The sequence below is a fragment of the Hyla sarda genome, chromosome 4, assembly GCF_029499605.1.
Source record: "Hyla sarda isolate aHylSar1 chromosome 4, aHylSar1.hap1, whole genome shotgun sequence".
In the NCBI taxonomy this organism is placed as follows: Eukaryota; Metazoa; Chordata; class Amphibia; order Anura; family Hylidae; genus Hyla; species Hyla sarda.
Window position 1 is genome coordinate 269,948,339 of NC_079192.1, and position 13,524 is coordinate 269,961,862.

General features: G+C 44.2%; 1 protein-coding gene across 4 annotated transcripts in view; it reads right to left on the reverse strand.

Annotated features, from left to right (window-relative positions):
- Window positions 1-13,524, reverse strand: part of CPM (carboxypeptidase M) — a 184,880-nt gene that overhangs the window by 101,238 nt on the left and 70,118 nt on the right. Inside the window, exon 1 of one of the 4 annotated variants that reach the window (XM_056574177.1) lies at window positions 1,753-1,851. The exons of the other annotated variants lie outside the window; for them this stretch is intronic. The gene's annotated coding sequence lies outside the window, so the exon portion shown is untranslated. Of the gene's footprint in view, window positions 1-1,752; window positions 1,852-13,524 lie in introns of those variants that run through there. 4 annotated transcript variants of the gene reach the window in all.

Below are 13,524 nucleotides of genomic sequence, written 5' to 3' on the forward strand. Positions count from 1 at the left end.
CTTCTGTGCTATGCCTTTCCAAAGACTGGTGCAACCATCCCTGGTCTCCTCACCGGCTCCTGTCCTGTCTCCCATGGTATCTGCTTCCATTTCGGATATTAGTTTATCAGTTCACGTGGATTCAGCAAGTTCAGGATCTATTCCAGTTCCAGAGTTCAGTCTGCAAGAGTGTCCTTCTCCTCCGGAAACACCAAGAGCTCCCGAAGAGGAGAATGTTCCTGAGTCTCAAGAGGTGGTGCTGCATTGGTCCCAAAGGTCGACACAAGGACATTTACCAGCTAGATATCTAGACTACACACATACATTCAGTACACATAAACCACAAATGTGAATTATTTGGGCATTAAAAAAAAAACACAAACCTGGAATGCTTCTTTAAGATGTGGTAGGCGATAATGCTGGTTAGGGTCTTTGAACTAGGGTGCCCTCTACTGCCCAATTTATATAATTACTTACAGAAGAACTATTTTGGAGACCTTACTCCTTTTGCTATGTGGTAATGTGATATCGCGGAGCCAATGGTGTTCAATTTATACCATTATATGTTGTATGGCGCAGAAGTACTCACTGTCAACGTGCTAGTAAGTTCACCAGGCTTGAAATTTACAGCAAGCAAATTGTACGCAAATTTACTGCCAGCAAATACGATATAATGAAAAAACAGGAGAAATAGGCTCCAAATCACAAATACTTTTGGCAACTTGACTAGTTTTCTGCACCACATATACACTGCCAGGCAAATGTGGTGTGAGGTAAAGCAATTCTGAGGTAAAAAGGTCTGTGTGACAAATTTATCATATGCTGTGCTTTTTGTCGTACCCCAAAATGACTGCAACAAAACTTAAACAATGCCTGATCTAGAATCGACCAGTATTGATAAATGCCCCCACCACTTAATGTCATCTAACAAATACAAATATGTCGCAGATCCTGAAAAGGGTTGTGTTTCACAATTTTGGGCAGATTTATCAAAACCTGTGCAGAAGAAAAGATGACCAGTTGCCCATAGCAACTAACCAAATCACTTAATTTCTTTTTTTAGAGGCCGGATTTTAGAAGAAGTGATCTGATTGGTTGCTATGGGCAACTGGTCAGTTTTTCCTCTGCACAAGTTTTGATAAATCTTCCCATGTGTTACTAATAAAGTATTTGCTATTTAGAAGAGCATAGCTAATTTCGTACAATGAAACTGTTATTAACCCCACCAGAAATCTGTAAACATTTTGTGAGCTGAGTCCTCTATGAGTTTGGTTGTCCGATCCTGAGGTCGGTATCCGTCATTTCTCAGAGTGTCTCAATGACTCACTGTTATGAAAAAATGTTCCAGAGTAAACATTTAAAGGTTAGATCTAAATATTTAAGAGCACAGTAACTGTGTATAATATACATGAGCACATTCATTTGTTTTAAAATGTACTCGATTAAAGCAATCTCTCCATGGTTTATACTGAATATATTGTTGTGGCTACAAATATTATTCCTGAAAGTAGGTATTTGTTATTTTACCTTAACTCTATGGTATTTATTAAAGTCTATAGCACCTCACAGCTTGTCGAAGCACTGGGCCATCCATCATTACAAGAACAGTACACGGTCTGTGATAGAGTGTCACACATTTTAGTGCAGCTGTTGAATTCTGTGGCAGTGCAGTACAAAAATATAGAGCACTAGACCTATCTTCACCCTATGTGGGTCAACTCAGCAGCTGCCACACTACTGTCCAGAGCCCCCAAAAAAAGACCTCGGATGTACATGTCATCTACGTGGCTTCTTTGTAAAGCAGATTTGACTTTAACAGCTAAGACCTGCCAATGTCCTGAACAGGGACCCGACTCTCCCTGCTGACTGGAGCTGTGAGATGAGCATGCGCACTGCCACTCTATTCATTCTCTATGGAGCTGCTGGAGATTGCTAAGTACAGATTTCCACTTATTTCTTGGGGCTCCGTAAAGAATTAATAATGTGACCAGGAGACTCAAGTCCCTGTTCGGGAGACAGCAGGGTGGGTGGGTGCCAATGGTTGGGCATCCGCGATCAGACACTTATCCTTTGTGGATAGGGGAAAAGTTATTGGGTGCTTGAATACCCCTTTAACTCATGAAAGTGGAGTTTTTGGTTAGGTCATATTGGTATAATCTCCTCTTGTTCTATTGTGTACATTGTATGAATAAATCTTTCAAAACGTCATCTAAACCTTCTACCTCTCCCTTTCTACATATCCTCTGCACAGAGGCGTAGCTTGTAGTGTGGTGTCCAGGGACCGGATTGCATCCGTTACCTTGTGGTGAGGTCCCCAAAGTCAGAGGCCCTAGCTACCGGTGGGGTCCTCATCAATAGTTAGCCCCTTGTCACCCCTTTAATAGTTAAAATTATTCAAATTCAATGTGTAAATATGTAGATAAAGTGTACTTACCTTGTTGTAGTGTCGCAGGACCTGCGGGTCACGTGATGCATTCCAAAACTCTATGGTTTTATGGTTCAAGGACCTTTGGAGGAAGTCAGGTGATCGCCCACCATGCATTGTAACGGTGAGTGACAGCTGACACGGACCAATCCAAAATGGCCCTGCCTCTGCCCATATAAGGGAGCGGCGGCCATTAATCGCTCTTTCCTCATGGGTTGCTGATGGAGGAAGATCTGCGCAGCTGTCATCAGCAGTGACTAGGCCCAAGCCTTGCGGCAATGGTCATCTTACAAAACTGTGAGTTATCTCAATCCCTGTTAAGTCTGCAAGATCACCGGACCTAAACAGACCCCTAAATCCGGACGGATCTCTGCATCAATCCTAATTCTACTAGTCCGTTGGATAAGCCAATGGTCCGCAGCATCTGTCAATCACTGCCGAGCTGTATAGAGACTGTATTGCTAAGACTGTTGCTGTTAATTGGATTTACCGCAAGTACCTCAGTAAAGTTTATGCAAGTTCAAGTTCATCTCTATTGTGGACCTTCATTCATTTAAGCACGCACCTATCGTTTCTGGGAAGGGTGGCGATAGGCCGAAGATTTACCTCAGCGTATTAACTCCCACCCTGGCGTCACGAGTGACAGTGGTTAAATTAACCCCTCATATACTGAAGTAACACCCCAACTACACTTCACCCCCTACCACAGTAGCTTCTGAGCCATGATGCAAAATCTGCAACATGGCACCATATACCAATTAATATACTAGTCGCTTGTGGGGCAGATGTGTTTTGGGGCCCCCTTAGGCACAAGGGCCCCAGGGCAACTGCTACCTCTGCTACCTCTATAGCTGAACCCCTGCCTCTGCATCATCTATCTCCCTTCATAATGCCCTGCACCTTCACTAATTCACAAGTACAAGAGTATTATACTAAGCTTTCATCTGCTCTTGTGTATCAGAAGAATAGTACAGTGTATTACAATGGGGAGTGCTGAGGGTTGTGTTACATACCCAATCAACAGCAATCAGGATGGGAGTGGTGGGGCTTTCTTTGGGAAAGACCTGGGTAACAAGTAGGCAGAGCCTGTGTGCTCCAGTGACTAGTATATAAATAGAATATTTCTATTTTTTTTTTAAATACATTTTTTTTTTAAAATCACATTGATCAAACCAAAATCAAAATTAATCTGAACAAAAACAAAATGTGCCCTGCAACTTGATATACCCTCTAGTGTGGAAGGGCTAAAACCTCTCTATGGCATCTCTGTGCATATTAGTAGTAATGCATAAATGTAAGCAGTACTTATACAGATAGCAGCTAAGGAAGGAAAAGGTTAAGAGACACTATTGGAAACCTCTGCAAAAATTATCTGTTGTAGGAAAGAAGACTCTCCTGGCATATCCTGTACTGCATCACAAAGCACTACATATTAACTATTGTATAAAACAACCAATAAATAGAAGGTTTTATGTCAATTAGTCTTCATTGTGTTAGTCAAAATATCTCCCCTCCCCTTTGTAAGCTGCTACATGTGTTATTGTGAATTTAGCCATATCCTTTGCATGTTAAATCTATTACATTGATGCATTCCCCCCAGGAAGTTCCCACACAGCACTTAAATATTTTAGTTAACAAGTCATTTGAACTGCGATGAGTCTCAACGAGAACTTGTTAATCCCATGAGAATTCAATACATTTTTAACATTGTAGGAAAGGACTAGTGGGAGCGCTTTGAATTCCAGAAACATTGTTATTTTATTAATGCAAATAAGCATAATACATTTTTAAATGCTTTCCAGTCTATGCTAAACCGATATTTGTCAGCAGGCATGGATATACACTCTGCTGAATTTACAAATAACTCTTTCCGAGGAGTAGTGCCAGTTTGTAACCCCCGCGATCAGACATCTTATCCCCTATCCTTTGGATAGGGGATAAGATGTATTAGGGCTGGAGTACCCCTTTGAGAAATGAGCAAGCATGTGTACATAAGAGGCACAGGCAGGAGCCCATAACAAGGGGGCAGAAATGGAGAGTAGGACACCAGCCAAGAAAAAAGATAGCAAGAGAGGTACTGATAAAGGACCTAGCAGGGAAGAGGTGTTAGGGAGCTGGCAGAACAGTTTAGGGTCCAACCACTTAAAGGGGTAATCCAGTGGAAAAGTATTTGTTTTAAATCAACTGGTGCCAGAATGTTATACAGATTTGTAAGTTACTTCTATTTAAAAATCTTAATCTATACAGTACTTATCAGCTGCTGTATAATACAGAGAAAGTTGTTACCATAAACTTGCCATCATACAGCCTTGTAAAATGTCTTTGTATGCTGTAGCATTAACATTGCCCTTAACTGAAAACCCAAACCATAATTTTAGAACAGACACTATGTATTCCATTCCATTCATCCAAATAGTGAAATGTATGTAATTATTCCAAATAACATGTTCCCAATGTTTTAGAGTTCAATGCTGCTGCTTTAGCATGGAAACCCAGTTCATGAAGCTCTTGATACACTTCTTACAATGGAGTCACTTTCAGAGGCAGTTTGGAATTTGGTAGTTAATGGTGCAATAAAGGATACCACACACTTTAGAACTTGGTGGCCCTACTCTGTGTGAGTTTACATGGTCTACTTCTTGTGGCTGAGCTGGTGCTAATCCTATAACAATTCCACTTCACATTAATGTCCCATACTGTTGGCCGGGTCAAGTTGTCCAGCTGGAATGGAGAAGAAAGAGAGGAGATATTGATGAAAAATGCTATAATGCTACAAACACCAAAGCCTCTGGTGTGCAGTGACCATGACCTTACATTGGCATGACGCCTATACCAATTAAGCCTCGATAAGCAACCTACCTGAAGAGTTGTCTCGACTGAACAGTGAGCCATACCCTCACCTGCCCACCATGTCGTCATAAATAAGATCTGAGGAGTGACTACCTGCAGCGAATGATGGGTTTCCTTGTCATGCACATTCCTGTAGATTTGACAGAACTCGTGTAACAATTTCGCCTATAGACTGTCGTACATGAACGAGTGACAGGTATCAACAGAATAATTGTGTCTTGAAGACATGATCGGTCTCTGCATGCCTATCGTACCTGTAGATTAGATAGGTCCTGCGTACCCTCGTGCCTATAGATGTGGCAGGACTTTGCGTAATCATCGTGCCCGTAACAAGACAATCTAACTCAAACCTCGTACCTGTAGGCGTGACAGATCTTGAGTAAGCCTGTGGACGTGAAGTACGTGCGCGTGATGTTGACATCACTGGAATAAACAGATTAATGCTGACCACGAACTACAAACGTACGCACCGTGGACTGCTACCACCGTATATTCAGTGCAAGTTTAAACGTATGCGAAATATACTGGCACAGAGGTATGTGCGGTGTAACTATTTGTGATTGTAGAGTACAAGCTATGATCATCTGTACAGCATGAAAGCTACGAACGTATGTGTAGTATACTCCGTATGCATCCATGAGCGTATGACCAGTGCGAGCTATGTGTAAGGTAAGACAGTACGAAGCTAGATACAACAACAGTTATGAGCATATGTTTCTGGATAGCGACCAGCATATGTATGAAAGGACGGCACGCGTGAGTGCAATATGACCACGACAAGCACACGAACAGTGCTCAAGGCCTGAGTGTTTAACACTGTCTGTACACATTGCATTTAACACAATGAGTGTATGAACAGTGCGAGCTATGTGTATGGTAAGACACTATGAAGCTAGATAAAACAACAGTTATGAGCACATGTTCTGGATAGTAACCCGCGTATGTATGGAAAGGAAGGCACACGTGAGTGCAATATGACCACGAGAAGCACACGAACAGTGCTCAAGGCCTGAGTGTCTAACACTGTCTGTACACATTGCATATAGCACAACGAGCTCATGAAATGTACACAACAGTAACTGTACCTGCTGCCTAAGACACTATGAGTGCATGTACTATATGCAACACCAACTGTGGCTCCTGCATGTGACACTTATGAGTGTACGTACTGTAAACAAAACACTAACTGTACCTGCTGTATTTAACACAAGCATTGTGTCCGTAGACATGATTGGTTTCCGCGTGCCTATTGTACCTGTCGATTAGACAGGTCCTGCGTATCCTTGTGCCTGTAGATGTGACAGGTCTTTGCGTAATCATTGTGCCTGTAACAAGACCAACTAACTCAAACCTCGTGCCTGTAGATGTGACAGGTCTTTGAATAAAGCTGTGGACGTGATGGACGCTCGCGTGATGTTGACCTGAATGGACTAAACAGATTGATGCTGACCACAAACTGCAAACGTACGCACCCTGGAATGCTACAAACATATGTTCAGTGCAAGCTTAAACGTATCAGAGGTATGTTCGGTGTAACTATTAATGATTGTAGAGAACAAGCTACGAGCATCTGTAAAAGATGAAAGTACGAACGTATGTATAGTATATTCCGTGTGAATCCATGGGCGTATGAACAGTGCAAGCTATGAGCGTGTGTGTGGTAAGACCGTATGAAGCTAGATACAACAATAGTAATGAGCATATGTACTGGACAGCGACCTGCGTATGTATGGAAAGGACGGCACGCGTAAGTGCAATGTGACCACGACAAGCACACGAACAGTGCTCAAGGTCTGAGTGTATGACCCTATGTCTGTACACATTGCGTGTGACACAACGAGCGTGTGAACTGTACACAACAGTAACTGTACCTGCTGCATGAGACACTATGGGCGCATTTACTGTATGCAACACTAACTGTGGGTTCTGCATATGACACTATGAGTGTACGTACTGTAACAAAAAACACTAACTGTACCTGCTGCATATGACACTGAGCATAAGCACTGCAAACTACCCTAACTGTACCTACTGCATGTGATACTATGAGCATATTTACTGTATGCAGCACCTATGAGTGTAACCCCTACAAATAACACTATAAGCATATATACTGGTGTACAAACTAACTATACCCACTGCAACAACCCTATGAGCGCATGGACTGTATACAACACTAACTACCCACTGCAATATGACCCTATGAGCGTATGTACTGTATACGATACTACAACGTACCCACTGCAAGTACGCCACGAGCGTATGTGCTATGCCTAACCCTGTAACCTACTGCATGCTACTATGATCTTGTGTACTCTATACGACACTGTAACTGCACCTTCTGTATATGATGCTACAACGCATGTATGTACTATATATATATATATATATATATATATATATATATATATGCATTTTTTTTTTGAGTGACTGTACGGTATGAACATTATGAATGACTGCATGAACGCTATGAGTGACTGCACGGTATGAAACGCTATGAGTGACTACACGGTATGGACGCTATGAATGACTGCACGGTATGAACGCTACGAGTGACTGCACGGTATGAACGCTATGAGTGCCTGCACGGTATGGACGCTATGAGTGCCTGCACGGTATGGACGCTATGAGTGCCTGCCCGGTATGGACGCTATGAGTGCCTGCACGGTATGGCTGCTGTGAGTGACCACACGGAGTGAAATGCTTTGAGTGACTGCACGGTGTGAAACGCTATGAGTGACTGCACGGTGTGAAACGCTATGAGTGACTGCACGGTGTGGACGCTATAAGTGACTGCAGGTAAACGCCATGAGTGACTGCACGGTATGAACGCTATAAGTGACTGCCCGGTATGAGCGCTTAAGAGTGACTGCACAGTATAAATGCTGTGAGGGACTGCACAGTATGAACGTAATAAGTGACTGCATGGTATGAACGTAATGAGTGACTACCCGTTATGAACGTAATGAACGGTATAAATGCAGCAAATGCACCGTGTACATATGTTATATGTTGTAAGAATGCACGGAATGCAGGCTTGCAAATAATGATCGCCCAGTTATGAGTGAATCTATGGTAATGGCGCAGTGAATGAAAGCGTGGAAACACTACAACCCGCATGAAATGAGCACAAGAACTACTTGCATACTGGCACCCTATAATGACATGGCTCAAATTGCCTCGAGAAGCTAGAACCCCCCCCTCCAGTACCTCCGAGGACGCAACATGGGGCTCTGAGGGCGACAGGCGTCCAGCATATAATGCTGCCAGCATGCAAACATCCCCCCCCCCTTACAACCCTAAATACCCTCTGCAATTCTGTGCTGGTAACGCTATGACAATAATACTATACTCTGGTCGTATGCGCTCCGGGCTCCCGAATCCTCAGGTCTGAGGCAGAGCCGGCGGAGGCTTTTTTTTATTTTTTTTTATTTTTATTTTTTTTACAACAGCATCACCTGCCATCTGCAGGCCTGCTGAGGCAAACAGACGCCGTCCGCCGCAACCAAGCCTGCCGTCACCATAGTAAGCAAAAGCACGTGGGATGCCGGTCCCAGGCTAGACACGTGGGACGCCGGCCCCTTCCCAGCAGCACGGCCACGAGCGAGCGGCTCCTGCCGGAGACCCCCGGGATAGAACAGTAGACCGCAAGCGGTTATCAAGGGAGCGCCAGCTGTGCAGACCAGCCGCACAGCCGGCTAGAACAATACTGGTGCCGGAAGCCACCCACTGGGTCCCGGAGAGCATAATGCTGCGGCTCAGGACACCAGCCAAAAGGTAAGAGACCTTGCCGGAGCCCGGCGCTTACTGAACCGCTTCTGACGCTATCTCAAACGGCTGCGCTCATCCTCTGCAGCACCATACACACATGGCCCCGCTCAGAGAACCGGACCAACTGCCGACGTTCCTCTGCAAACGTCACGTACGCCCCGCCTACATGATGCAGGGACATTTTATACTCCTTCCCTTAACATGGCTCTGCCTAGAGGTGCGAGGGGTGTGGGAATTCCCGCCCCCTCACACAAATTCAGCCTGATAGGCTTCCCACTTATTTGAAAATTATGGTGAAAAATAAGTTTTTGGTCAATAACAAAAGTTCATCTCAATACTTTGTTATATACCCTTTGGTTGCAATGACAGAAGTCAAATGTTTTCTGTAAGTCTTCACAAGGTTTTCACACACTGTTGCTGTTATTTTGGACCATTCCTCCATGCAGATCTCCTCTCGAGCAGTTATGTTTTGAGGCTGTCGCTGGGCAACACGGACTTTCAACTCCCTACAAAGGTTTTCTATGGGGTTGAGATCTGGAGACTGGCGGACCTTGAAATGCTTCTTACAGAGCTACTCCTTCGTTGCTTGGGCAGTGCGTTTGAGATCATTGTCATGCTGAAAGACCCAGCCGCGTTTCATCTTCAATGCCCTTGCTGATGGAAGGAGGTTTTCAATCAAAATCTCACGATCCATGGCCCCATTCATTCTTTCCTTTACATGGATCAGTCGTCCTGGTCCCTTTGCAGAAAAAAAACCGCCCCATAGCATGATGTTTCCACCCCCGTGCTTCACAGTTGGTACTGTATGGTGTTCTTTGGATGCAACTCAGCATTCTTTCTCCTCCAAACACGGCGAGTTGAGTTTTTACCAAAAAGTTCTACTTTGGTTTCATCTGACCATATAACATTCAACCAATCCTCTTCTGTATCATCCAAACACTCTCTAGAAAACTTCAGACAGGCCCAGAGATTTACTGGCTTAAGCAGGGGGACACATCTGGCACTGAATGATTTGAGTCCCTGGCAGCGTAGTGTGTTACTGATGGTAGCCTTTGTTACTTTGGTCCCAGCTCTCTGCAGGTCCTCCACTAGGTCCCCCCGTGTGGTTCTGGGATTTTTGATCACTGTTCTTTTGATAATTTTGACACCACGGGTGAGATCTTGCATGGAGCCCCAGATCGAGGGAGATTATCAGTGATCTTGTATGTCTTCCATTTTCGAATAATTGCTCCCACAGTTGATTTCTTCTCACCAAGCTGCTTACCTATTGCAGATTCAGTCTTCCCAGCCTGGTGCAGGTCTACAATTTTGTTTCTGGTGTCCTTCGACAGCTCTTTGATCTTGGCCATAGTGGAGTTTGGAGTGTGACTGTTTGAGGTTGTGGACAGGTGTCTTTTAAACTGATAAACTTCAGAGACTTATATATACACTGAAGCACACAGACAGGAACACTCAGAGACGTATATATACTGAAGCACACAGGCAGGAACACTCAGAGACACATATACACTGAAGCACACAGACAGGAACACTCAGAGACACATATACACTGAAGCACACAGACAGGAACACTCAGAGACACATATACACTGAAGCACACAGACAGGAACACTCAGAGACACATATACACTGAAGCACAGAGACAGGCACACTCAGAGACATATATATACACTGAAGCACACAGACAGGCACACTCAGAGACACATATACACTGAAGCACACAGACAGGCACACTCAGAGACACATATACACTGAAGCACACAGACAGACACACTCAGAGACACATATACACTGAAGCACACAGACAGGCACAATCAGAGACACATATACACTGAAGCACACAGACAGGCACACTCATAGACACATATACACTGAAGCACACAGACAGGCACACTCAGAGACACATATACACTGAAGCACACAGACAGGCACACTCAGAGACACACATACACTGAAGCACACAGACAGGCACACTCAGAGACACATATACACTGAAGCACACAGACAGGAACACTCAGAGACATATATATACACTGAAGCACACAGACAGGCACACTCAGAGACACATATACACTGAAGCACACAGACAGGCACACTCAGAGACACATACACTGAAGCACACAGACAGGAACACTCAGAGACACATATACACTGAAGCACACAGACAGGAACACTCAGAGACACATATACACTGAAGCACACAGACAGGAACACTCAGAGACATATATACACTGAAGCACACAGACAGGCACACTCAGAGACATATATACACTGAAGCACACAGACAGGCACACTCAGAGACACATATACACTAAAGCACACAGACAGGAACACTCAGAGACACATATACACTAAAGCACACAGACAGGAACACTCAGAGACACATATACACTGAAGCACACAGACAGGAACACTCAGAGACACATATACACTGAAGCACACAGACAGGCACACTCAGAGACATATATATACACTGAAGCACACAGACAGGAACACTCAGAGACGTATATATACTGAAGCACACAGGCAGGAACAGTCAGAGACAGATATACACTGAAGCACACAGACAGGAACACTCAGAGACACATATACACTGAAGCACACAGACAGGAACACTCAGAGACACATATACACTGAAGCACACAGACAGGAACACTCAGAGACACATATACACTGAAGCACACAGACAGGCACACTCAGAGACATATATATACACTGAAGCACACAGACAGGCACACTCAGAGACACATATACACTGAAGCACACAGACAGGAACACTCAGAGACATATATATACACTGAATAACACAGACAGGCACACTCAGAGACACATATACACTGAAGCACACAGACAGACACACTCAGAGACACATATACACTGAAGCACACAGACAGGCACACTCAGAGACACATATACACTGAAGCACACACACAGGCACACTCAGAGACACATATACACTGAAGCACACAGACAGGCACACTCAGAGACACATATACACTGAAGCACACAGACAGGCACACTCAGAGACACACATACACTGAAGCACACAGACAGGCACACTCAGAGACACATATACACTGAAGCACACAGACAGGAACACTCAGAGACATATATATACACTGAAGCACACAGACAGGCACACTCAGAGACACATATACACTGAAGCACACAGACAGGAACACTCAGAGACACATATACACTGAAGCACACAGACAGGAACACTCAGAGACATATATATACACTGAAGCACACAGACAGGAACACTCAGAGACATATATACACTGAAGCACACAGACAGGCACACTCAGAGACATATATACACTGAAGCACACAGACAGGCACACTCAGAGACCCATATACACTAAAGCACACAGACAGGAACACTCAGAGACACATATACACTGAAGCACACAGACAGGAACACTCAGAGACATATATACACTGAAGCACACAGACAGGAACACTCAGAGACACATATACACTGAAGCACACAGACAGGCACACTCAGAGACATATATATACACTGAAGCACACAGACAGGAACACTCAGAGACGTATATATACTGAAGCACACAGGCAGGAACACTCAGAGACAGATATACACTGAAGCACACAGACAGGAACACTCAGAGACATATATATACACTGAAGCACACAGACAGGAACACTCAGAGACACATATACACTGAAGCACACAGACAGGAACACTCAGAGACACATATACACTGAAGCACACAGGCAGGCACACTCAGAGACACATATACACTGAAGCACACAGACAGGCACACTCAGAGACACACATACACTGAAGCACACAGACAGGCACACTCAGAGACACATATACACTGAAGCACACAGACAGGAACACTCAGAGACATATATATACACTGAAGCACACAGACAGGCACACTCAGAGACACATATACACTGAAGCACACAGACAGGCACACTCAGAGACACATATACACTGAAGCACACAGACAGGAACACTCAGAGACACATATACACTGAAGCACACAGACAGGAACACTCAGAGACACATATACACTGAAGCACACAGACAGGAACACTCAGAGACATATATACACTGAAGCACACAGACAGGCACACTCAGAGACATATATACACTGAATCACACAGACAGGCACACTCAGAGACACATATACACTAAAGCACACAGACAGGAACACTCAGAGACACATATACACTGAAGCACACAGACAGGCACACTCAGAGACACATATACACTGAAGCACACAGACAGGCACACTCAGAGACATATATACACTGAAGCACACAGACAGGCACACTCAGAGACACATATACACTAAAGCACACAGACAGGAACACTCAGAGACACATATACACTAAAGCACACAGACAGGAACACTCAGAGACACATATACACTGAAGCACACAGACAGGAACACTCAGAGACACATATACACTGAAGCACACAGACAGGCACACTCAGAGACATATATATACACTGTAGCACA